This window comes from Protopterus annectens, chromosome 2.part2 (assembly GCF_019279795.1).
Source record: "Protopterus annectens isolate FY-2018-M chromosome 2.part2, PAN1.0, whole genome shotgun sequence".
In the NCBI taxonomy this organism is placed as follows: Eukaryota; Metazoa; Chordata; order Ceratodontiformes; family Protopteridae; genus Protopterus; species Protopterus annectens.
Genome location: NC_056730.1, coordinates 1121591495 through 1121619441, shown reverse-complemented (window position 1 = coordinate 1121619441; position 27947 = coordinate 1121591495). Strand labels below are relative to the sequence as shown.

At 40.9% G+C, this 27947-nt stretch overlaps 1 protein-coding gene across 8 annotated transcripts in view; it reads left to right on the top strand.

Moving 5' to 3' along the window:
- APBA1 (amyloid beta precursor protein binding family A member 1) overlaps positions 1-27947 on the top strand; it is a 1810703-nt gene that overhangs the window by 796161 nt on the left and 986595 nt on the right. For all 8 annotated transcript variants that reach the window (XM_044064359.1, XM_044064355.1, XM_044064360.1 and 5 more), the window contains one exon: positions 20686-20740. The gene's annotated coding sequence lies outside the window, so the exon portion shown is untranslated. The remainder of the gene's footprint in view (positions 1-20685; positions 20741-27947) is intronic.

The following is a 27947-nucleotide window of genomic DNA, read 5'->3' as shown; positions in this document are numbered from 1 at the left end:
TTTAAATGTTTAATTAATATTTTTAGCTATTTTGATAGGCATTTATTGTCATAGAGCTTATAGAAACAGTATGAATTGTGTATTGTCCCTTTAAATCTGGATGTTGTCTTAATTAATCATTTTCAATGATTTGTAATTATGTCTAAATTGGCAGTATTAGTATATATACTGCATTTGGATGTTTGTATGTTATTCCTTTGAAGGCTATTGGGGCCGAGGTACCGGAATAAATTTCATATTGCTGTTGGTCTTTATTCCTTTGTGTTGGAATTTGCATTTGGATTGGTAGTTGAATTTTGCATTTGGATTTGTGATGGCGAATATTGAAAATGAAAATGAAAATTTGAAGATTTAAAGACTGAGAATAAGGGAGACATCATTATTCTATGACATTTGTTTGTTAGAAAAACCTGCATTTAAATTTGCTGAAGATGAGGCTGAATTTTTAACTGAGTGGCAAGTTACAGATTTTGATTAAAAGTAAAACCGGGAGCCTTGGTTTGCTCCAAACCAAGATAGCTTATGTTATCAGCTTCAGAAATAGATGTCAACCTAGCTGTTAAAAGAAGAAGCTGAACAGGGACATCACTGATTTCAAGAATAATAGCATTTATTCTTGGCATCGCGCGATCAGCGACGAAGAAAGGGCTAATGCATGCGCCCGTCGGTAGAGAGAGAGAGGGAGGTTCGTAGTGGTGACGACTCCTCTGTGTATCGTCATCAGATACGGCAGGTGGAAGCAAGAAGGCGTCTCCTTCGAAGCAGTGGATTTGGTGGATGAAAGCGGCTTGGTAGCAGCAGAGGAAGAAGAAGGAAGATGGAAAGTCTAATGCTCAAGTGAATGCTTTAACACATGTTGTTTGTTCGTTAACTGATACTGGTATCACTGCTGTTTGTTTAGCGAATGTAACCGTTAGTGGTGCTTTCCAGATGGTGAGAGTATTTTGTTTGATAACACTCATGATTCAACAGCCATTTCTGTGAACAGTACTTTGATCCATGAAAATATTGAAGGCGGGTCCAGTATTTTGAACTTAAGTGACTTTGTTCTCAAGCCTGAAATGATTTTCAAATGATGTTAATGATGTAACAACTGTTGTAAATAATTCTTTAGCAAGTAATCTTTCTATTAGTTCAAGTGATGAAAAAGATTGGGAAGATTTGTCTATTCTTTTCGATCCATTGTTGGATATTTCTGTACATGAGGTTATGGGAGAAAATATCTTGAATAATTCCAATCATGGACACACTAGTTTATTGGAAAGAGATGATGGGGCAGGTTCAGTGGTTATTAACTCAGGGAGATTCTTTACAGGATATGGTAAATTTACTTTACCTGAGCTTCCTATAAGTAGCAATTTTAGTTTTGAGGACATTTGAGAATGTCATGAAGAAATATTTTCATTCAATTTAAACAAATTGGAATGGAATGCTTTAAAGGAAATGAAAGAGGCTGCCAAAAATATGCTTTTTGCACATGAGACAAAGGGGCAAATGGGTAATTTTGAATAAGTGCCATTACCTAAAATGAGTTATGATTTATTATGCAATGATGAAGTATATGTTGAGCTGCCTAACAATCCCATCATTGAATATAATGCTTTGTTGCTAGAGATTTTAGAGAGGTGAAAGACTTGGATTTTTGAATAGTAATGATGTGAAGCGTCTTTTGTGACCAATCCTAGAGATCGTCTAGTTGTGGTGGTTATTTAGAATTTGTGGGGATTTTGGAACATTTAAAATATGTTGTGTCCCACATTGTTAATACAAATCAATATTGTGAAATAATCAGAAATTTCATATGGAATTCTGATTTTAGACGTGGCCACAGTAGGCGTTACAGCATTATACTCTAGTATTATTCACAAATTGGGTTTGGAGGCCATAATGAAAATTTTAGGTGAAGGTCCACGCACATCATTCATAATTTGTCTTTTAGAATTTGCTCTCAATCACAATTATTTTACATTTGATAATAAGTTTTGTTCATGTCAATATTTGAAAACAATTTTTGTATTCCTTGACATTCTTTAAAAATAGTATTTTTTTATTTTAGATTCATAGATGACCTTATTTTTATTTGTAGAGGGGATGTCTCGGAGTTTGACAAGTTTATGTTAGATTTGCATAAAAATGAATTTGGTTTAGAATTTACTCACACTATTAATAAACAGCAAATTCAGTTTTTAGATATTCTGCTTTATGTGGATAAACAGGGGCTTGTCCAATTTAAACCATTTAGAAATGCTAATAATTTTCTTCATCGTTAAGTGCACACCCTAGGCACTTAATTGAAGCGACCTTATGGGGAATTTAAAAGAATGTATGAACATACCTCTGAATCAAAATTTCTGAGTTTGGAATTTGATTTAGTCTGTGAAAGGCTATTAAATAGAGGCTATTTGGAAGACTTGTTTGAGCATGATCAGAAACATCATATTATCAAGACATCTAATATTAACATTATTCAGAGGGATAAAAATAGGGAAAATAGGATATTTTCTTTATTTTCTGATATTTTGTCTGATATTGTTAATTTTTTGTGGCCTCTAGTTTGTAATAATGAAGATATTGGACATCTTTTTCCAAAACATGTTTCTTTTTCATATGGCAGATATTGTAATCTAAAAGAAATATTGAAATTTAGACAGTTTGGGAATGATAAAAATATGTTAAATTCGGAACAACAAGTTGGCATGTTTCAATGTGGCAAATGTAAGATATGTAGGAGGGCAAAGAACCTTTCAGGCAGTGCTATAAATGGGGTCAAATATTTTGCTGAACACAAATTTAATTGCTGCTCTTGTGGTGTGGTTTACATCATTGGTTGTGATTGCTTAGTACCAAAATATTATAACAACTTAAAAATCGTATATTAGAACATATTGGGAATGCAAGAATGAGCAGTCCTATATTTGAACATTTTCAAAATACACATAAAGGATCTGCAGATTCTTTATTTTTTAGTGCTTTAGCAAAACCTAATGCTTCTTTTGGAGGTAATTATTTGAAAAGCTTATTGAATTTAGAAAGCAGATTTATCTTAAAATATGGAACATTAAAACCTCGAGGGTTAAATTTAGAAGTTAATTTAAATGTTTAATTAATATTTTTAGCTATTTTGATAGGCATTTATTGTCATAGAGCTTATAGAAACAGTATGAATTGTGTATTGTCCCTTTAAATCTGGATGTTGTCTTAATTAATCATTTTCAATGATTTGTAATTATGTCTAAATTGGCAGTATTAGTATATATACTGCATTTGGATGTTTGTATGTTATTCCTTTGAAGGCTATTGGGGCCGAGGTACCGGAATAAATTTTATCCTGCATTCCAGTTTTGCTTGGTTTGTCAAACAACTTGCATATTGCTGTTGGTCTTTATTCCTAAGTACTATTTATTTAGGCTTTTTCCTGTCACAAATTTCCTTACTTTGAACCCAAAAGCTGTTTTAACAGCTATTGTTGTTATATAAGTGTGATTGGTTAATTTCTGTTTGATTTTTAGTCAGGGAAGGGTTCCCGTTTTAGTTAGAGGGGCCTTCCCCTGTTGCTTTGCTACTAGTGTCTCTTTCTTGGGTCAAGTACCCGTTTAAGTTAGAGGGTCTTGACTCTCTTTCTCTCTTTTTGTCAGTTTAACTGTTTAACTGTTTAACTGTTTAGTTAAAAAAAAATAAATAAAAAATATTTGTTAAATTGTTGAATTTGTTAAAGTTATCTTTACCTTTTGGAAGTATTTTTCACTTAGATAGACCGTTATGTCTAAAGAACACAAACCCTCCGGGTTTAAGAAATGCACGAGGTGTGGTTTTAAAATGTCCATAACGGATGACCACTCCTCATAGGTGCCAAGCACCTACAAGAGTCGTGTAGTGTGTGCCACGCGTTCTCTTCAAGAGTCCTCCAGGAGAGGAAGAACAAATTAATCCTCAAGGGATTAATCAAGCCTTCCTTCGAGGAGGCTTTATCTTCCTCGACCAGTCAGTCGGAACCGACCGCAAAAATCTAACCACGGACGAGGTCTGGGGCATCGAGCGGGTCACCCGCATCGGCTCCACTGATATTGGTTGTTGAGTCCATTTCCCTCGGAGGGGGCCGATGGAGAGATCATCCAAAATGTCTGGACTCTTCCAGTCTCCGGTGTTCCCCAGCCCATTCGCTCGGAGCCGATGGTCCACCTCACTGTGGTTCCTCCTCCATGCTGGTGGAACCTGTGGAGGTGTTAGGACTTCTTCCTTCGGCCCTGGGTTGATGCTAGGATTCTGGTGGTCCCGCCTTCAGGGCTATGAGGAGTGCATTAGCCAAATCTTCCTTGGCTACCTCCACGGTTTCCCCAGCTCCTTCCTCCTGGAGGTCCTTGATGAGTCTCTAACATCCGACACTGATCTCGATGATGCAGAGGCCTGGATGATGTCTCCTTTGCAGACATCCTTGAAGCCCTAAAACAACGAGGCGGCTGGCAGTCCAAACCTCCCTCTGCTGATGAGTCGGTGTTCCTGAAGGCGCCTCCTGGGTGTCTCGCCCTTCGATGAGCTCTTGGATTTGATCTGTCGGTAAGTTCCTTTAGGCCCCTGAAAAGAGTTCCTAACTAAAGGTGTGGCTGTAGATGCTTTGGTGGTGGCATCTGCTACCCAGCAAGATGTAGCAAGCAGAGGCTGGCGTCCGTCCATCCTCCTAATAAGGAGTCTAGGAGCATGGATCGGCACCCTCAGTTCAGCGGCCTTTACACTGAGGTCCTTGAACTACCTGCACTTTACCAGATTTCAGAGGGATCTGATTAAGGAGCTATCCGATACCCTCTTGGGTAACCTGCCTGAGGAGCTGGCCCAGACGGTTGGCTCTCAGCTGGCTACAATGTCGTCCATTTCGAACTCGTCCATGAGGCTCATTTCTTATGCGGGAAGAGAGAGTAAAGCGATGGGTACAGGCATTGCTCTATGGAGACAAGCCTGGCTCCACCTGTGTCATTTCGCGGAGGCCTTTAAGTCTTCCTTTGCGGCGCCCTCTTGATGGATCCTCCTGTTTGGACCCAAGGTAAAGGACACACTAACCCGCTGTGAACAGGAGGGTAAGACTCTGACTGCCATGATTTTCCACTCCCTTATCCCAAGGCTAAATCTCAGCAGGAGGATTCCGCAGAGGAAACACTGGAGACCCAGCCTTCCATAGTCCCTGAGGGATTGCCCGGCTGTGCAGCTCCGGAGCCAGTCGGGGTCTTTGCACCTAAAGGCCTGGGAAGGTATCACTCAGGACGGAGGTTACTCCATCCCATTCTCTCACCCCCCCCCTCAGCCCAGAAAAATCCAGTCAACGGGATATCGCAGCCTCAGAAGTTTCAAAGCTGCTGCAAAAGGAGTCATCAGACCAGATCGGATTAGGGACTTACTCAAGATTCTTTTTGGTGCCAAAGAGGCCCATCTTGGACCTCCACATCCTAAACCGTTCAGTCAGAAAAGTCCAAGTTCCGAATGGTCACCCTACAAACCATTCTCCCATTGCTGGAAAAGGGTGTTTGGATGTGCTCCATAGATCTCAAGTTACCATATCATGATACATCAAGGAGACATCTGCGCTTCAGCCTAGGAGGCAGTCATTTCTGCCCTTTGGTCTCACCACAGCCCCAGGGTGTTCAACAAATGTTTGACTGCTCACCTGAGAAGTCCAGGATTCCAAGTGTTTCTGTATCTAGACGACTGGCTCCTAACTGCCACCTCCAAGCATCTACTATTTGGAATCACCTTCAATTGGCTAAAGTCTGTGTTTCTGCCATCTCAGGGTCTATCTACCTGCAGACAGGATACTAACCATACAAGCTCAAGTTCGAGCCTTACTTCCCAGATCCAAAGCCCCAGCCAGAATGGTCCTGCAGCTATTAGGATCCATGTCCACCACGGATCTTCTAGTTCCCCTGGCAAGGTTGCACATGAGAATTCTTCAGTGGCTTCTTTCAGCTCAGTGGTCCTTCCAGGAACTCCCTCTCAGTCACCTCATATGGATCACGGAATCTTGCAAATGGGACGGTGGCTAGTGCCCTCCAACTTGGATCAGGGATGACCCTTTGTTCTCAGGTCAGTCCAAGGCAAATGGCAGGAAGAGACTTTGCTTCATATCAACGTCTTAGAAATGAGGGCAGTGCTTCTGTCCCTTCAAGCCCTTCATGATTATCTCCGTTCACTCAGACAACATGTCAGTTGTCTGGTACCTGAACAAACAGGGAGGGACCAGATCCTATCCTCTTTGCAGAGAAGCCATGAGAGTTTGGGAATGGGCAGTCCTAGTGGCTACTCACAAATGTGATAGCCGACAGATTGAGCAGAACCATCCTCTCTCCTCACGAATGGTCACTGAATATTACAGTGGCAAGTCAGATTTGCAGCAAATGGGGAGTTCGACTCCTCTGAATGCAAAGTGCAAAGAGTTCTTCTCCCTAACAAGAGCCCCATGGATTAGTCCATCCTAGTTCCTCTCCTTCCCAGAGTGATTCAAAGGCATCTCTCTTGGGGAGCAAAATGATCTTAATTGCTCCTTACTGGCTATCTTGAGACATGCTCTGGAAGGTCCATGGTTCCTGGATCAGATCCCAAACCTACTTGTTCACCAGTCGGAACTATTCCACCAGTCCCTACACACCTTAAAATTGGCTTGGCTCCTCCTCTTCATAGTCAGGAGTCATACATTGGATCCAGATGTTGTACACATATTATCTTCGCCCATAAGTCCACTACTAAGAAACTGTATTCTAGCAAATGGAAAAGATTTGCTATTTGGGCTCAACTCGGGCCTGGACCCCATTTCTACTCCTAGCAGAGGTACTAAAATTTTGACTTCTCTTTTCAATCAAGGCTCTTCAGTTTCTACCATCAAGGTACAATTGGCAGCAATCTCTAATTTTCATGAATCCAGAGACCCACCTTTAATGAGCAACAGATTGTGTAAAACCTTCTTGAAAGGTGCTGCTCTATTAAGACCTCCGATTTCTCATCCTGCACCTCCATGGGATCTTGATATAGTGTTGATATAAAGTTCCTATCATGGAAGACAGCCTTTCTGGTGGCGATTACTTCTGCCAGAAGAGTTTCAGAGCTTCAAGCTTTGTCTGTAAAACCCCCATACTTGGTTTTTCACAAAGATAGAGTATCCCTCAGGCCAAATCCTTCCTTTGTCCCTAAAATTTGTTCTAGTTTCTGCTTACAACAATCGTTAGAGCTTCCAGTTTTCCAAAAATACTCTAACAAAGCGGAGTTCATATTCCACACACTAGATGTCCACAGACAGTTACGTTTTTATTTAGACAGGACCAAACAAACAAGGAAAACAGATCAGTTGTTTGTATCCTTTGCAGATAACAAATTGGGCAAAGCTGTCACAAAGGTCACTATTGCTAAATGGATCAGGGACTGTATTACTCAAGCTTATTTTTATTCTAACAAAGAGCTTACCACCTCTGTCAAGGCTCATTCTACAAGGGCTATGGCTACGATAGCATTTCATTCTAAGCTTGCTATTAGTGACATTGCTACATGGTCTCCCCACACCACTTCATTTCCCCACTACAAATTAGTTGTGGCATCTCATTTGGTTCCACAGTGCTCAGGAGTGTTTTCCAATGAGCCACCATTTAGGTGCTAGGGGCTGTCCCATCAGTACAGAATGTATCACATAACATCTTTTAGTTATGTACTCACCATAACTTCAGATGTTTGGGATCCATCTTCCTTATTCTAATAACCCACCCTCCTTCCCCCTTCCTTGGAGATCAGAGGATATCAGAAGGTCCGAATCCTGTTGTTTCATCTTGAAACATCTGACAATGTTATATAATCAAGTTGTGCATGTGTGCATGAATGCGGACAAACAAGATCTGGGGGATTAGTGGTGGTGCATCCTGGGATAAAGATAGCTCAGCCAATATATAGCATATTCGTGGAGCCCGAGGATCGGGCTCGAGCGAGAAGTGGAGCCGAGGATCGGCTCCGAACCCATCAGTACAGAATGTAGGCGAGATGGATCCCAAACATCTGAAGTTATGGTGAGTACATAACTAAAAGTTTGAAATTTCCTCCCAGTGCTTGCCTTTATAGTTTACTTAACCTAGTAGGATGTAATGAACAGCCATGGTTGCTATTACTACTGTTTCTAACTTATTTTGCATTACATGTATTTGAAAATCACTTCCTTTCCGGACCATCTCTGCTAACTCAAAGTTGGTGTTTATAACAAATCTTTGTTATTAGTAACAACCCGGCAACCCTGAGATTGTGTAACTTTCTCAGGTGAATGAGGCTGTCAAATGTATTTGTTTGTGTAGGCTTCCACTTGGTCAAAATTAATGTTTGTCACAAAGCTATTGTCAGATGTAAATTGACATCCTACATTGAATATCTGTCTTGGCAAAGTAAAGTGACTGGCTTTTTGTGGATAGGCTTCTGCTAAAATAATTTGTAAGTTTTCTCTCTGTGCGTCCTTGCTATGAAAAATAGCCATATTTTTATAAGTTGTGCAGCAATATTTCAAATAGTCTGGTATGATATATTACAGCTGCCCAACTTCTCCTCGAGTTACACTGATAATGTCGTTGTCTCTCCTTTTCCTGCTTTGTTCCTAATGGTATCAGTCCCAGACTTTATAGTGGTACTCTTGCTACAAAGTATTCTGCCAATGTTTACAAACATTCACTTCTCAAGTTAAACATGCTGTATCTACAGCAAAAGCATCTCAGATTAATTTTCCTGGTCAGCTTGCTTCAGATGATGAAGACTCCCTGTCCCCTGACGCCACTATAAAAGAAATTTAATTTGGGGAGACTATTACTAGGATGATGCGACATTTTGAATGGGGATCTAGGCAAGCCACTGATGTACAAAAAGATACTGTGACTTGCTTTAGGTAGGGGCCCCTAATCTCTCTCATGCCCCCACAGACTTAGAGGCCTTCCTCGGTGCTTTGCATCTACTTCTTCATCTACTGTTTCAAAAAATCCTATAGCGGATCCTTTAGTCTTTTCTATCTCCACTGATATGCCAGCCAAGCTTTTACCTGTAATCAATGTGTTGTCTACAGATAGCGATACTAGAGTCATGTGACTGGTATGGCAAAAAGGTCTACATCTGTGTCACCTCAGTATTTAAGGGTCTAAATGATCAAACTTTGATGACAAAATGTCTTTCCTCTATTCCAGGGGAAGTAAATGGCTGTTTGGGAGGATTCTGAGCATGAGGCACAGGAGGTGTTCCCATGCTTACTCAGGCTATGCAAATAGTCAGGCATTCTGTTATGGTGGTGCAGAGGCTTCCCACAGGGGTGCAGCCACTGGCTTTGTTATATGTAGATTTACTTGACTTCACCTCCAATCCCTCCCAGAAGAAATCAAGGGCAAATTACTGGATTCCCTCCTTCATAGGGATTTTTTTGTTTGGCCCCACTTCAGTTGAACTTTTTAAATCTCTGCAGGAATCTGGAAAGATTATGCAGGATTTCAAAAAAATATTTTTCACTTCAGTTCCTAGATATTAAAGGAATCATTCCTCCAATCCAAACCTACTTCCTTTGTCCTTGGAAAACAAAAACCCATCTTAACCCATCCCGGAAGGGCAGGAAACAACTCGGAAAAATATTTCAGGGAAAACCCCACCAGAGACAAATCAACCATAGCCTAACTAATTACTGTCCCCACCCCCCCTCCTCAGTCCAGAAGCTCCCTTGTCAAAAAGACTCACCATTTCCCTCCCAGCTTGGAAATTCATTGCTACAGACAAATGGGTAATGTCCGTCATCCAAAATGATCAAGAAAATATTCTGGAGGGAGCTCCCCCTCAAGTAAGGGAATCCTTCTATCAACATTCAACTAGGCGTACCTCATTCCTCCACTCACCCAAGATCTTTTGTCCCAGGGGATTGACCATAGAGCAGGTACTACCCCTAGGCCTAAGAAAAGGCTTTTATTCAAGACTTTTCCTGGTTCCCAGGAAGGAGGACACTTAGAAGTCCGTACTGGACTTTCTCATTTCAACACCTTTTTGGAAGTGCCATCTTTCAAGATGTTCCCCTTTATCCTTCCATAGGCCTTTCTAGTGTCCCTGTACTTGAAGGATGCATACTTCTTGTACATCCGTATTCATCTCACCTGCAGGAAATTCGTTTGGTTCTCTGTATTTTCTGTACACCTTCAGATGTTCTTCATAGTCAATATTGCAGTACTGAGTCCTGGGTCTTCCTGCCAAGCAGAAGCTTGTGCCCAGCCTGTTGCATAGAGTCTTTCCATCTTTCGTAGCAGATGGACATCTGAAGACCGATGTCTGGCCATAAGGGCATAACAGGAGCATCCTTCGGCACCATCTTCAGTTTTAACTATGCAGTCTGATGTGCTTCACATGTATTCAGTATGCTTGCAGTCTATAAATCAACTCCTGTTTTCAGAGAACGTTCTTCTCATTTCAGTCAGATAAGTAGCCTGTTGGGGAAATTTCTCTAGTAATTTAATGTTCAGAAATGTAAACAATTGCTTGAAGTGTGGGAAGCAAATCCTGCATAAAGATTTTCACTTTTGTGTAGTCTGCTTGGGACCCGAGCATGATGCCTGTAACTATCCTGACTGTGCAAATTTCTGCACAAAAAACTCTGAGGGACGAGGTATTTATCACCCATATGGAGTCATCGTCTTTGGCTTTCTTGGTTGTGTCACAACCCACTGCTACCATAGGGTCTACACAGACTCCAGTGTCCACTAACATCATTCCAAAAAATGGAAAGAAGAAAAGGCAAGGGACCCTGAAATTTCAACCTCCTCCTCCAACTACCGCTCTTAAGTTGACTGACCAAGGTGAGGCACCTTTGCTGCCCCCTTGTCCAGTAACTCCTAGACCTGAACCCACTGACATGACTCCTTGGGAGACTGCCATGGTTTCCGGCCTGCCGATGAATGCCATCGCAGTTCACTCATCGGTTGGGTCTGGAGTCACTTTGGAGGTCTTAGCTTCCAATGCCCACATTGTGTCTGTCCAGGGAAACTCCCCGTCTTCCCTGACTACTAAAGCCACAACAAAAGTTGAGGTTGGATGACTGCAACCTCCTGTCACCCCTGTAAAATGGACAACCAGACAGAAGCAAGTCACTTTATTTGCTTTGCCACAACCTCTGACCATCTCTTCTCAGATCAAAACCCAAGGTCCCCTTAAAGTAACACAGGAGTTTATGTCCTTCATGAAATCTAGAGAAGGAAGTTGCTTTTCAGGAAGGTAATGATTCCTCTACTTTAGAGGATGAGGAGCAATTGTCTTACTCTGTCCTCTTACCACCTGAAAATTACTCAGACTCAGTTGACACACACTCTTCCACCTACCCCAGAGGATGTTTTCTTTGAGGATATCCTACATGTAATGAAGGAGGCTTTCAGATGAGAAAGTAAGCAGTACTCTCAGTTTCAAAACCTCCACAGAGAACTGCTAAGCTTACATTCACCCAGACCACAGGCTGTTCCCCAGTACACATTGTATTGGATGACGTCTTCAAAGACATAGGTCTACACGCTGACTCTGTACCCCAAAGCAGACATGTTTTACAGAGTACTTGAAACTCTGATAGGCACCTCTATAAAAATCTAAAGGCTGATCCTTATTTATTTGTTTTGTTTGTTTTTGTTTGTTTGTTTATTGGGATGGTGCACTGATCTCAATGGAATATTCTCAGGCACAGTGCAGGTGAATAGGATCACATAAGAAATTAGCAAAACAGATAAAAGGATATGCAAAATACATACATACGTGTGTGTGTGTATAAATACACACACACACACACACACACACACACACACAAAACGTATTTATAAATGCAAGAATATGCTGCAACATTTAGTTCAAGAAGCAGCTTGCAATGTCAAGGCATGTATGGAATATGGAATTATTCTTAGCAGAGCTTTATGGATAAGATGTGGCCATAATGACCAAGGTGGCTTATGCTACAGGGATAGCATAATCCTTCTGTTGTCTCCATAGAATTTACAAAATGTGTACATAAAAGACCAACAAGACATCCCCTGCCTAATGACATAGAAAGAAGATTAGTAGACAGATTTGTGAAGAAAGCCTATAGCTCTGCCACCCTGGCAATGATAGCTTTGAATTGTCAGTTCCATATGTTTAAGAACCTTGAATCTCTTCAAAACAAAATGCTAACAAGTTAGACTCTATTGCGGATAGAACCTTATCCAAAGAAGTCAATGATGCAGTCAGAGAATCTGTACAAGTCTCAAGACACTCCCTCAAAATGTGACTGTGATGCCTTAGATGTTTCTAGCAGAGCAGCTGCCACAGGTTCTGTCATCCACAAACATGTATGGCTCAGGACCCAGACCATGTCAGATCAGGTAAAGGCTGTGTGATGCCCTCCTGTAGGCCAGTGATCAAGGAGCCTCAATCCTCAACACTGTTACTGGTGAGGAACATTCACTGAGATAAAATAGACACACAGTATTTTCAGATGCAGCTGTCTGCGCCAAGTACAATTTCCCTTGAGAGCACACAGGGAATGCACACTCCAGTCCTGGGGCTGGGCTTTCTCTCCAGGCCCCAAATAAGTCTCCCCACTAGAACAGCTATAGAGTTGAGTTCTTAGCCTGGTGTTCCAAGCCAAGTCCTCCACCACCCTCTCTGTGAAATCAAGTGCTGTCAGTGCCACTGTTCAAAGCAACTGACACACACGCTCTCTGTTTGAGATTTGATTTACACACACACACACATACAAAACTGGGAAAGGCTGTCACAGGTTACCCGCTTTGCCACATCCATCCAGAATTTAAGGTAGATACATTGCCACCAGAACACTCAAAGCCAGCCACTCTAAGGCTATTACCAGGGTATCTAATTACTCTCAGTAAAATTAGCACTTAGACATATGGTAATGTTTGACCAAGTAGCAAGACTTTCAGGAATGTGGGACCTTAGTACCACTAAATAAATGCAATTACTCTCAAAGGCTAAATATTTTCTAAATGATCAGCCGCAGTGAAAAGTGTAGATATATTTAACTCATTCACTTCAATGGAGCTTAGGAAGTTTCTACTGTAACTTCCAATGGGCGGAGCCTAAGCCTTTTGACAGAATCAAATTATGCCTCACATTTCAAACAAATGATCATATCTTTGGAACCACAGGGATTATAAAAGAAGTATAAATGGCAAACTCTCCAGCACAAGCTGGTAGTATTCTTTAGGTTCTAGGTCTTAAACTGAGTTTTATAAGTCACAGTAAACACAGTAAATATTACATTTGAAATAATTTGTAAACAACTTACAATAGCTCAGCAAACACTCATGTTGCACACATACTGTCAGCAAAATTTTATTCATCTGGATGAGAACTTCCATATGAGGCTAAGGATTTCATTCTGTGTTACTTATTTTTTTAGATATTTAGAAAAAATGTGAAAGTTATATATATATCAATTCAAATCACGAAAACAACAGTTAATATCTATTTACCTGCACTAAACAGAGGTCAAATATTAATGCATTTGAGTTTGCCATTGTATAAGCTTTGCAACTAAATCTTTTAAAGCTTGCATGTAGCATGGTTTTGGAATTATTAATGCAAACATGAACAAGCAATATTTGATGTCTAGATGCATCAGTAGGAGTTAACTGCAGATGCACCTGGAGATGTCACTCGGATGTAATGCATTAATAATAAGTAATAAAATAGAAAACATGAAAATACTGAATATCTATTCACAATAAATACCAGGGTTTCAATTCACAGGAAAACTAAAAAACAACACAGATGGAAAGACTCAGACAGACACAGAAAAACAATATTTGGCTAATCTCACTGTATTTCCTAACTGACTGAAGAATTACTGCTCCCTAGTTGCCAACTAAAGCAAGGCAAGATGAAGTTAGATGAGTGTCTCTTGTCAGGTCTAATAAAGTGCATCTATCACATCTCCCACAAGTATTCAAATACAGTTTCAGTGCTGGCTACAGAATGACATCACATCAGTCACCTGAATCTGTGGTTCCCACACTACCCCCTCACTAGCAACTGAGCCAGGAACTGGCATCGAGGTATCACAGTACACACACAGAACTTTGCTAAGGCTTAATACACCATCTGGAAGCTATAAAACAATTCTAGCACTTAAACCCTTTGTGCAGAAAGGCTTTTCCCAGACATTACGTTGCTGGCTGCATTCATACCTGTGAGATAAATGAATTGTTTTAGGCCATAAAGATTTTAATTTCAGGCTATTTTTCTTAAGATTAGCTGGGTTGAGCTTAATCCCTTCCCTTTCTGCATCCTCTGCTAAAATATATACATTTGATCAGTTACAACAGTACAGGCTGACATACATGTATATTTCTTTTCTGTCCAGCAGGACCCACTATTGATACATTTTTAACACAAGCAACTTTACAAATACATTTTAACACAAGCATCTGTAGAAATCAGTTTGATTTTTAAATGACATATAATTCTTTACAAAACTCCAACTATCTATGCTGACACATGTTACACATGCACTGCCCTACTCCCCCTAGCACAGCTGGCACTACCTCACATCAACACAGGCTGAACTACTAGATGCCCCATTGAACAAGGAATTCCTTTTTGGTCCACCAGCTGAACACATTTTTCAGAAATTGGACAAAAAAGGAAGACAAATAAAAACGATGAACACATTTTACCTGTCTCTGACAGCAAGCTACAGTTAGAATTATCCTTCAAAATCTTGGCTTTTCTGGTCTAGACAAGACAAGAGGAGGCCTCCCTGTGGTAAAAGACCAAGACAGTCTAAGAGTTGACAAATATTCTACCCCACTGTCCCTTACCCCTTCCATTCTCTTCCACACTTCTAGCAGAAAGACTCTCCTTACTAAATTAGTGGAATTCTATCACCAGAAACCAATGTGTCCTCGACAACATACAGAAGGGAGATTGTATTCAATTCAGAGAAATTCCACTCTTTTTGGACATTCCAGAGTCACCAAAAGAGCAAAAAAGTCTCTTGCCCACTATGCTTAGGGAGCTACTTCAGCAAGGACCCATTCAGCCTGTTCCTACAAAACAAGAAGGAAAAGGCTTCTGCTCTAGAACTTTTCTAGGCCAAAGAAAAGAGGGCACTTGGAGACCCCTCTTGAACCTCTCAAAGCTAAACAAATTCCTCAGCATCCCAAAATTCAAAATGTTTATGTTGCAGAAATTACTGCCCATAATCTTTCAAGATACATCCATGGTCATCCTAGACCTAAACTATGCTTACCTTTATGTCTCCATAGCAGACTGTCACAGAAGGTATCCATGATTTGTAGCTATAGGCCCCCAGTTCCAGATCTGTGCTTTACTATGTGGGCCATTTACTGCACCCATAGTTTTCATAAAATGCCTAGCTCCTCTGATAGCACATTACAGAACTCTAGGACTTCATATTTACCCCTACTTAGATAACTGTCTCATTCAGTGAAGATCTACTTCAGAGATCCTGGACATCTTACAGGTCATTGTAGACTGTTTTCAGAAGGTAGGTCTCATCCCAAATCTTCAAAAATCTCAAACTGTCCCAAAAACAAGGATCGTCTTCCTGAGAGCCATCATAGACTTTGTTCAACAGAAAGCCTTCTTTCCCTAAGACAAGATTGCTTTCTTGACAGGCTACCTGACTGTTATTCTTCCGAAGCAGCCCAACACTGCAAAATAATTTATGAGAATAGTGAGGCATATCATATCATGCATCCCCATGATTCCATTTGCAGTGTTACACATGAAGAAACTTCAGTGGTTTAAAAAAAAATGTCTGGGAACAACACTCCCAATCCCTGGAAACCCTGCTTGCCCCCTCCTTCCATGCCTTAAAAAAGAAGCCCTATGGTGAAAGAATGCCATACAAAGGAACCCAGGAGCAAACTTCACTGTGCCAGAAACAGGCAAGACTGTCACTACGGACAGCTCAGACATAGCTTTGGAAGCCCACTTACGTCCTTTGAAGGTACAGGTCATTTGGTCCCACAGCAATAGAAGTTGCATATAAATCAAAAGGAGTTACTAGCAGTTTACCTGGCCATAAAAGCAATTCAACAAAACTTAAGTCTAGGGACACTACAAATCTGGATGGACAACACCACAGTTACTTGGTACATAAACAAACAAGGGGATCTTTGTCCTATCCCCTGTGCAGCCTTGCCAAGAAAATTTAGATGCTGGTTCAAGAGATAGCGTTAACCCTCAGAGCTGCTTATATTCCAGGCCAGAGCAATACCCTAACAGATTCTCTATGCAGGGACCTTCTAGACCCCCAACAAATGAATGTTGAAAAGATCTTAGTATGTAGTGGGGGATCCCTGCAATAGACCTGTTTGCATCTCTCTACGACAAGCAGCTACAGGCGTTCTGCTCCAAACACAACAGACAGGAGCTTGGAAGACAGGCGCATTCTCCTTCACATGGGCAAACTGGCTCCTGTATGCATTCATGCCCTTGCCACTGATCCCCAGGGTGCTATTCAAAATTAGGGCTAACAGACCCTGTTGAAGGCCTTGGTGAGCAGTTATTAAAAAATGGAAATCAAAGTCTAAACCAACTTTACTAGAAGTAGTGAAGATAGTAACAGAGATAAAACAACTGGAATTGGGTTCTTTAAAAAAGGGTAGGTGCAAATTACATAGGAAAAATGGGAAATGTGTGATCAATGCATGCAGAGGAGGAATGAGGTTTAAAAGAAGGCAGGATTTGAATGAGTAATGTAATGGTTGATTGACAATGACTGGATATAGTAAATGTGATGTATAAAGTTTGCAGCTACAGTTGTGTCAGCACAGTTTGTAATGTATAATGTTTGCAACTAAGATTAACAGTTTTTAAAAGGCATCCTTTACCTGAACCCACCTAGGAGGGCTGTTCTGTTCCCTTCGCATCTGAATTTGTCTTGGAAAAATTTAACATTACCGCCTGTGAACCAGAAGCCAATGTCTCTTTAAAATTCTGTACCTTGAAAACGGTCATACCAGTTGCTCTTACCTCTGCCAGAAGAGTTTCCAAGCTTCAAGCCTTTATGGCCTTTCTTATCCTCCACAAGGATAGGATCCATTTAATTGCTAACCCTTCTTTTATTGCAAAGGTAGTAAATGAACTGTCTGTAAACCAGACCATACATTTACCAACTTTCTTTCCAAATCCGCAGAATAGGGGTGAAAGATTCCTCCAGTCTCTTGATGTGCACAGATAGCTAAGATCCTTCTTGGGCAGGACAAAAACTTTCAGGAAAATAGACCAGCTTTTTGTCCTCTTTCGTGGGGGTAAGTTGGCTAACCCTTTCTCCAGTCAAACTATCTCCAACTTGACCTCCATATCCTTCTCCTTTTGCTACTCCTCACATGGCAAATCCTTGCCTTCACCTGTGATGGCTCATTCCAACAGAGCAGTCTCTTCATCTGGAACCTTCTTCAAAGGCATAGACTTTAGACGTAGTCTGGAGATGGTCACCTAGTCATCACTTCACACTTTAACTAGACATTATAGGGTGGATGTCTTTTTTAGATCTAGAACCTCCATTGCTAGCTCTTTACTGTTAGGACTGGGAGACAGCACTCCTGTCTCCAACCCATCCACCTCTAACAAGCTCTAGCTTTGAAAATCACCCATTAGTATTGGAATGATGCAGCAGTGATACAAGGAAGGACATAGTATAGTTATATAAGAACTTATCGCAGCAGTAGATGTCCTACTGATCACTGTTAAAGTATTGCATCCCTCCCTCCCTCCAGCCTCTTGTTCCTCTTTTCTGTCTTTTTCTAACCCTCTACTCTTTGTGTACTAAAGAGGAATCAGTTCCCTTCCTTCCTCTTAAATGGACTACTACTTACTTATTGTCTTCAGGCCCTTCCAGGGTCTCCTGGCCCTAGGTAGTCTGAGGATCTTACACTCATTTGTCTGCTTAAGTACACCCACACCCATGGGCTGAGGTCATACATCAGATGTATAGAGCATCCAGAAGGTTTTGTTTTGATATGTCAGATGGGGTCTATATTAGATTATCGAATAGTTAAAAAAGTTCGAACACCATATGGTCGAACTCTTAAATATTCGAAAATAAAAAATAAGTAAATAAATAAAAAACAAAAACAAAAAAAAAAAACTACCAGAGGTCGCACTACAGTGCAGACATTGGAAAACTTCCATTTCTGCACTGTACGGAGATCTCCGTTGAAAACTTCGAACATTTACATGTTCAGTCATATGGTGTCGACCATATGACGTTCGAACATGTAAATGTTCTATAACGTAATATAGACCCTGTCAGATGGACATCATGTAACCTCAACAGGATAACCCATCAATATTGGAATACTGTAACCATGATCAGTAGGACACCTACTGTTATGCCAAGTTCTTACACAACGGTACTGTTTCTTTGCCCAGCTTTGCAAAGTCTGGGTTAGAGTGTATGCCCTGCTCTGGTAATGATTAATTAAACAACATCAGTTAATTTCACTAATAGTTTTCAAGTCATGTCCTTTAAGGTTTGCAATTTAACATCACTTAGATGGTCTCAATTTAGGTGGTTTATGTAAGGTAATAATGGAGTTTTGTAACTGATTTTAAGACTAATATATTAATATACTAATCCACAAGTTTAACTCCACTGTATTACTGTATCGGTTTAACCCACCATTTTTGACCTCCAAGCCAAACGGCCTGAGAATCTTATCCAGAAAAAGCAGGATTAATACATTTGTCTAAAGGTGTTGGATGAGAAGGTGCCCTTAACCCACTTTTAAAAATGAAATGTTTAGCAGAACAAATGTTCCGAAATGCATAGCACTCGTCAATATTTAATGAGGTTGATGTTTTGGAATGTATCAGTGTCTTTGCACGTTACCGTTGACAGTAATACTTTCACAATTATTTAGCATATCTGTAAAGAACAATATCTTTCCATTCTGTAGCATTAACCTCTGAAAAGACCTTTATAAATAACAGGGTAACAGTGTAGTAATGGCATTTGTCCCATATATTTTTATGCAGGCTTCCTTCATCTCCGAGACTGACTGTGACAATGTTCTCAGTATGCAGTAACAAGCTCCATAGAAGATGGAACATTAAAGCCCTGGAAAAACATAACTGTAGTGCCTTGTATATGCTGTGTATGCATTTTAGCAGTGAGGTAATGGAACAGGGAATCATGCAAACAGGCTAGCCCTATGTAGACATGTATGGTGTTCTATGCATTTTAAAAAGCAGAGTCTGTGGCAGTGAATTTATACTTGAATAGTACAGTATCAACAATGGTTACCAAACAAAAATAAAACCATCCAAATTAAGTGCATGCAGAGAAAAATAGGGAAGGTGTAGAATTTGTGGCTAGAAATCTAGCTGCGTGGACTTTTAAACTGTTAAAAAAAAAAATGGTTGAAGTTTTATTTGATTAAATTACATACGTTTTTGAGGGTGAAAGCCCCAATACTTCATGTAGAGAATACAAACCCATCCATACCTATAACTGATGTAACTATACCATGATGACAATGTGAAGAGAGAGCTTCCCCTCATAGCAGACCCCTTTTTTTTTTCAGATAACAATGTCTATCACTTTATTATCATTTGAGTGACTCCCCTATCACAAGTATGAGACGTAGAGCTATAAGGCCTTAAAATCAAAGCATAAAATAAAATAATAATAATAGCCTGTTGAAATCGCAGTTACAAAGCATGAATTTCATTCAGCAGTCATCCCAGGTAGGTATCTGTCAGCCTTGTGTCCTACACCTGGGATAGAGAAGAGCACTGTTTTGAAAACACTGAGACTTGTTCAGGATAGACAGTGGAAACATGTACTCCTTACATGTGAATGCAGAAAGTCTTTACCTGGCAGATCGCTGTTAGAGTACCTCATACGACTGTGCTTCTTTTCCCCTCCTGCTTATGCTGTTGTTGGTTGATGATTGTAAAGCTAACACTGAAGTGTTTCACTTGTCCCGATTAATAGGATGCATCTGTATATTCTTTTAATTAGATGACGTCTGTTATTTGTGCTAAACTGAAATCCACTTAGCCCATATACTTTTGTTTGTCCCATCTTGTACAAGGCAGGATGCCACCTCCCCTCCTCCCCCTCCCACACACACACAAGCACTCATGCAAGTGCTCACTTGTGACATGCCATCCATGAGTATGTCTTTGATTTGTGGAAGAAAACCTGAACACTCAGTCTAAACCCAGACAGACACAAGGAAAACATGCAGACCCTCTGCAAAGGCAACACCAGGTAAAAATTGAACTAGAGAACTACACAATGTGAGGCAGTAAAGTTTCCATGTTGAATGGAAAGACATATTGATGAATATGAACCTGTTCTATACATTATTTTTCATTTTTTATTTATAAATGGTCAGACAGATAATATTACATCAGCATTTGGCATTTTTTGATTTTCTGACTTTCATGCAGGACTCAGAGCTCCTGTTTGCTAATGGATCTGATCTGCAATTGGGATTTTCTTCCTGTATATGTCTGATAGCCTAGTCCATTCTATGTCTAATTGCGTTCATTCTATGTCTAGTTGTGAACCTTTTAATTCAGAGTTGGAAGTGTTGATTGTTATAGAGGGTTACATTCTGCATAATCACTGCTAAAGCTACTCAGAAAAGGTGTTTTAACTGAAATATTAAAATACACTATTTTATCTTATTTCTTTTAAAGGTTCTTGGTTGTCTACACTGTTTCCTGCTTTCGTTTTTGCCAAAGTACACCTCAGGTAAGAACATTTTTAACAAAGTAACAGTATTGCTTTTATTTGATTTTTGATGTTGGAGTTTCCTGTGTAGTGCATATGCATTAACTGAACTACAACTAAACAACCACCATAAAGGCTAACTGCAAAGTTTTGCAAGTTTAGCATTGATGTAGCCTGTATTATAATAGATGCAAGTGCTTGAGAAGTGGTTGCTTCAGTTTTTACATTTTTATGTTGCATATATATTCATTTGATACTGTGTTCCACTTTCTCCTTTCTGGCTTTATTTTCTTGTTTGTGCATGTTCCCTTGACTTCACTGCATTTTCCATTTTACCATTGTTGAAGAAGTATGACTGCTATTTTATGTAGGCAACTCACGCTTTTCCAGTTTGCATGTATATATATATATATATATATATATATATATATATATATATGTGTGTGTGTGTGTGTGTGTGTGTGTGTGTGTGTATATATATATATATATATATATATATATATATATATATGTGTGTGTGTGTGTGTGTGTATATATATATATATATATATATATATATATATATATATATATATATATATATATATATATATATACATACACACATATATAGGTTTACTATCAAAATCTCACACCTGCAGCATGTGAGTGTTCATATTTCTGACCCGAAATGTCGGAAAACAAATTCACGAACAGGAACATGACCGAACTAGGTATTTGAGGAAAGCCAACAACTTGTGAATGTCGACTTTACAGAAAATACCACACTTCCGGTCATGGCCTTCGAACATTTTGCAGGGGGGGTGCCCCCCTGCTCCCCCCCCACACCCCATGCTACTTATATATACAAACTCCCGAGATTGCACTACAGTAAGGGAAGGTTTCATTTCCCGATCCCCACTATAGTGCCATCTTCTTCTTCTTCTTTCGGCTTTTCATAGTGCAATACACATTCAAAATGTTGAATCCACAGCAGCGAATACTAGTGTGCATTCACTGTTGTGACTTCAACATTTTTTTTTCGATTATTTGAAATGTTGAATGTACCCGTTTGACTTTTCCTGTTCACACATTGTGTGAATGAGATTTTGATTTTAAAGCATATATATATATATATATATATATATATATATATATATATATATAGATTCACTTTGGAATCTCAAAATACTGAAATGTCGAATTTCAGTATCTCGAGACCAAGTATCGACTCTCCAGATGCGCAAAACTGCAGAATATCGAACCCAGAAATGTTGAACCCGTGGTACTGACTGCGCGTTAGGTAAGTGTGTTTTTTTAAGGGTTTTAGGGAGGGTTTGTGTGTTTGTGAGTGTGTCGGGGAGTGTTAGGTGTGGGTTAGGGTACATAAGTGAGAGTCTGAGTGTGTCGGTGTTGAGAGTGGTGGTGTTTGTATCTGTGTGATGTGTGTTTGTGCGGGGGGGTGTGGAATGTATGTTGGTGGGTTTTGTGTATGTTGGTGTTTAGTGCGACCTCGGAGTTAGCATATGTAAGTAGGGGGGTGTGGGGGCTTGCCCCCTGCTTATAATAAGTGTGTGTTTGTGTTGTTGTGCAGAGGTAGGTGTAGTTGTGTTTGTGTGTGTGCTTTAATGGTCAAGGTTTTGTGTTTCGTGGTTGTGGTTTTCAGTGTTTGGATGTTTTGGCTTTATAGTCTCGAATACTGAAACGATATTTCAGTATTTCGAAATTATAAAGTGAATCCATATATATATATATATATATATATATATATATATATATATATATATATATATGTGGATCTAGGACAGCTGGTCGAATGCCTGACAAGCAAAATATTGATGATGTTCTTCATTCCACATTGCTGCAGTCCTAACTATTGGGTAGTCCGCTGTCCAGTCGGCCCGAATACCAAAGTATATGGCTGACGTCGGTCACGGCGCATTAGACTGACGTCAGTACATCAGGGTACTAATGCGCATGACCGACGTCATATCCCCAGTCTTTTTTGCCGCATGGTCCGATGCAGAAGCAATTTTGCGAGTGCAGGTTGGCGTTCTGAAAGTTTCTGAAGTCAGAGTTTCAGACCGAATCAAAGTTGGCTAAGTACCCGTTGGGAATATTTTGGTTTTTCTTGCCTCAGTATTTAACCGGATGTCAGAAAAAGTGAATAACTGTATTTCTTGTGGGAAACAGATACCTCATAGGGATTACCATACTTTGTGTATACCTTGTTTAGGGCCTGAGCACGGCGTTGTTGGATGCCGCTCTTGTGCTAGATTTAACAAACGCACTATTAAGAGAAGGTTAGACTGTGCCAGGTTAGTGTTTGGGAAGCGTTGTAATTATAAAATGCCGCGGATGCTCCGGCGCGGCTAAAAACGCAAAGATAAAGCAGCAAAGCCTAGAATGGAGGAACCGACAGTCCCAGACGTCGGTTCTTTAGAAGGCTCAGTGGAGCCAGAGGTTTTACCAGGTGTTTCTTTGGAGTCTCAGGGAGACTTTACTGTTACAGGATGTAGCCTCTCAGGAAGTAGGCCAGGCTGAGGGGGCTTCTCAGGTGGCTGTTCTTCCCTCTCTTCCTAAGGTGGTTAGAGCCTCCCCCTCTGTTTCCAAGGCTTCTTTGAGAGGCAGGCCTAGTATAGCTTCAGTGGGGGTTTCTCCTAGTGTTTCAGGGTCTTTGCCTAAGAAACATATGCTTAAAATGGCAGAGGATTTGATTACTATGATTAGAGGTTCTATGCCCCCTCCTGATAAGAGGCCTAGGGTGGAACCTGAGTTTGAGAGTTTTGAGCACTGTTCAGAGGCTTCTGAGTCTTCGGCTGAAGACTTGCAGGAGTATCCTCCTTATTCTGATTCTGATGTGGATGACTCTACTCCTTCAGCTTCTCCTCCTGAGGATTTTTCTTTTTCAGAGACTCTGTATTCCATGAGGGAGCATTTTAAATGGGAAGGTCAAGATTTCTCTGATTCCAGGAAGAGGCTTAGGGAATTCTTGTTTTTACCCCAGCATAGGCCTTTAGCTATACCTCCGGTTCTGAATGTGGTGGAAGATGTTTTTGCAGAGACTTCCCTGAATCCTGATTCTTTGCCTCCTGCACCAGTTAAACCGGATAGGTACTATAGGGTGCCTGAAGCTCATAAGTATCTTTTTAAGAGTCCTAGGGCAGACCGAAACTGTCTCTCAGGGGCCTAAAGGTGTGAAGGCTTCTGTGGTTAAAAATCCTGTTCCTCCTGATAAAGAGGCAAGGGCTTTGGATAGATGGGGAAAGAAAGTGTATACTTCTTCCACTTTAGCCATGAGGGCATTGAATTGTCAGTTTCACATGTTAAAATATCAGAATTACCTCCTTTCACAATTGAAATCTAAGGTGGATGCTCTGGCAGAAGGTATTGAGTGTAAAGAGTTGCAGGATTTAGTTCATGTGTCTGAACAAGTGGGTAAACATTCCTTGCAGTGTGGTTTTGATGCGGTGTAGGCCTCCTCGAGGGTGGCTGCCACTGGTTCTGTTCTTCGAGGCACGCCTGGTTGAGAGATCAGAACTTAGCTGAGCATGTTAAGACAAGGATTTTGGATGCTCCTTTACAGTCTGATGTGTTGTTTGGTTCGCCTGTTGAAGCAGTTTTAAAGAAAATGGAGGATAAGGCTAAGTCTATGCAAACTGTTAAAGATTTTTTGCAGGTGCAGCCTCCAAGTTTAGTAGAAATTGGCCTACTAAGGGTGGACTTATCCTGCTTATGATTCCCAGTCTAGGGGTAGGTCTAGGCGTGGTAGGGGCAGAGCTCAAGGTTCTTTTAGGCCTAGGACAGGGTGTTCACCTGCTCAGACTTCTGGTGTAGGCAGGGGTCAGTCCTTCGTAAGCAGACCCAATGACCTGCCTTTTCAGCTGCCAGTACATTCTCGCCTGGCAGCACCTCTGGGAGGAAGGCTGTCTCTTTTCAAAGACAATTGGGATTTAATTACCCAAGACAGATGGGTACTGGATATCATTCACCACGGTTACAGATTTTATTTCCATACCTTGCCTCCTTTCAAAGGCATGCCAGACATTCCTCCTCTACAAAGAACAGAGGCTCACAAGCAAATTTCTCTGCTACTCCAAATAGGAGCCATTCAGTCAGTTCCTGTGCCAGAAAGGGGCCTAGGATTTTATTCTCGCCTGTTCCTAGTACCAAAGAAGGGGAACACGTGGAGACCAATTCTGGATTTATCTATCCTCAACACTTATCTGGACATTCCCAAGTTCAAAATGTTGACGTTACAACAGCTTTTACCTCTGCTGGGCAAGGATCACTGGATGGTAACTTTAGATCTCAAGGAAGCTTACCTTCATGTGCCTATAAGGCTAAGTTGCAGGAAGTATCTGCGTTTTCGAGCTGGAAATTCTCATTATCAGTTCTCTGCATTGCCCTTTGGCTTATCCACTGCGCCCAGAGTATTCACAAAGGTTCTGGCTCCAGTGATAGCTTACTTCAGGCTAAAAGGAATTCAAATCTATCCTTACTTGGACGACTGCCTGATTCTGGCTCAAGAAAAGGAGGATCTTCTACAGCATTTGGAATATGTTATAGCAGTGCTAAGATGCCTAGGGTATTCTGTGAACGAAATAAAGTCCAGTCTAGTACCCTCTCAAGACATGTGCTTTCTGGGTGTGAGACTGAATACAGCAGCTCAGATGGCCTTTTTAACCCCGGACAAACAACAGAATCTATCCAGTTACTTCCATCAACTTTCTCTTCAGTCCGGGCTGACTGCAAGGACAGTCCTTCAAGCCTTAGGGTTCATGGCATCTTGTATTCTGGTGCTTCCCAATGCCAAACTGCATATGAGGAAGCTACAATGGTATCTCAAAAATCTATGGACACAGCACTGCCAGGATTTGGACACTGTCATTCAAATAATACCTTGCATTCAAAAGGAATTCTTGTGGTGGGCTCAGGAATGTCACCTAAACAAGGGACTCTCTGTGACCCGGCCAGAGGCGAGTCAGATTCTAACGACAGATGCCTCAAACATTGCTTGGGGAGCTCATCTAGATGGAAAATGGATACAAGACAAGTGGCCTGCCAGACTACAGCATCTACATATCAACATGAAAGAGATGTTAGCAGTCCAGTTTGCATTAATGGCTTTCAAGGAGTTACTTCTTCCAGGGCAGGTGTTGATTCTAACAGACAACACAACTGTCATGTGGTACATCAACAAACAAGGGGGAACACATTCTTACCTGTTGTGCAGGCAAGCAATGATTTTATGGGAGACTGCGCTCAGCTTGCAACTAACTCTTCAGGCAAGGTTTCTGCCGGGAGCACAGAACTCCTTAGCAGATGTGTTAAGCAGACAAATCATGGATCCCCACGAGTGGAAGCTGGATCTTCATGTATTTCAAAAATTGACAGTGTCATGGGGAACTCCAGACATAGATCTGTTCGCTTCTCCACTAAACCACCAGCTGCCAAAGTTTTGCACGAAGGGATTTCATCACACAGCTTGGAAAGTGGATGCTCTTTCTTTCAGTTGGAAAAATCTTCATGTGTATGCCTTTCCACCTCTGCCTCTTCTCCCAAAGGTGCTTCTAAAGGTCAGACAAGACAAGCCAAGGATGATTTTAATAGCTCCAGATTGGCCTCGGCAGCACTGGTACCCATTACTGAGGAGTCTGGTAAGGAAGCCTCCATGGCCTTTACCCTTGATTCCACACCTATTGTCTCAGGACGACGGTCATCTGCTCAATGTCAAGCTTCAAACTCTTCATCTAACAGCCTGGCATATTCTGTTTTGAAAGACAGCAGGTCTCAACTTCCTCAACAAGTTTTAAATGTGATTATGGAAGCCAGAAGACCTAGTACAAGGAAAGTGTCGCATGAAAAATGGAAGAGATTTTTATTTTGGACTGCAGCACAGAATTTGGAGATTTGAGCCTAATTTGAGTGTGGCTCTTCAATATCTTACTGAGTTATTTGACAAAGGTTTGTCTTTCTCTTCCATTAAGATTCATGCTGCAGCAATTTCAGCTCACTATGATTGTGACCCACCATTGTTTTCACATCCTTTGTTCAAGCAATTTCTTGAGGGGCAAAGAATATAAGACCCCACGTAGAGCTCCTACTCCTGCTTGGGATCTCAATTTTGTGTTGGAGAAACTTACTCTACAACCTTTTGAGCCTGCTGCTACTGCTGAACTGAAATACTTGTCATGGAAGACTGCTTTTTTGTTGGCCATTACTTCTGCAAGAAGGGTTTCTGAGTTACAGGTCCTTATGGCGGTTGAGCCTTTTGATTTTTCATAAGGATAGGGTATCATTACGTACTAATCCTTCCTTTATGCCTAAGGTGGTTTCCAGTGTGGCTTTAAACCAAACTATTCATTTGCCTACTTTCTATGCAGATCCCCAAAATAAAGGGGAAAAGATTTTGCACACTTTAGATGTACACAGGCAATTGCGTTATTATTTAAGCAGGACTAAGGATTTTAGGCAGTCTCAGCAGTTGTTTGTTTCTTTTGCTTTGAGTTCGCAGGGCAAGCCTGTGTCAAAACAAACTATTTCTAGGTGGATTGGGTTTTGCATTGCTTTTTGCTATTCCCATCATGGCAAAGAGATTCCAGTTGGGATTAGGCCTCATTCCACTAGGGCTACTGCCACTTCAACAGCATTTCTAAGGTGGGTGGCAACTAAGGATATTTTGGAGGCAGCTACTTGGAGTTCAGTGAATACTTTCTCTAAGCATTACCACCTTCCTCTATACTCTAAGTCTAGGGCTGGTTTTGCCACAGCTATTTTGCAAGGCATGTTATCAGCTCCTGCTTCCTTATGATTTGCCAGCCTCCCTTACCTCTGCTTTGGGATTCTACCCAATAGTTAGGACTGCAGCAATGTGGAATGAAGAACATAGTACAGTTTTGTACCTACCATAAATGTAGATGTTCGAGGATCCACATTGCTGCAGTCCAATTTACCCTCCCTCTTTCCCCTCTGTGTTTAGGGGTGGTTGTGTAGGTGAGATTATATTCTGGTACCTTTGTATATATTGTATATATTTTTGGTGCAGGTATATTTTGGTTTTGGCCTTGTCTTTTTAGGGTCTTCTGACATCTGGGGCAAGAAAAGACTGAGGATATGACGTCGGTCATGCGCATTAGTACCCTGACGTACTGACGTCAGTCTAATGCGCCGTGACCGACGTCAGCCATATACTTTGGTATTCGGGCCGACTGGACAGCGGACTACCCAATAGTTAGGACTGCAGCAA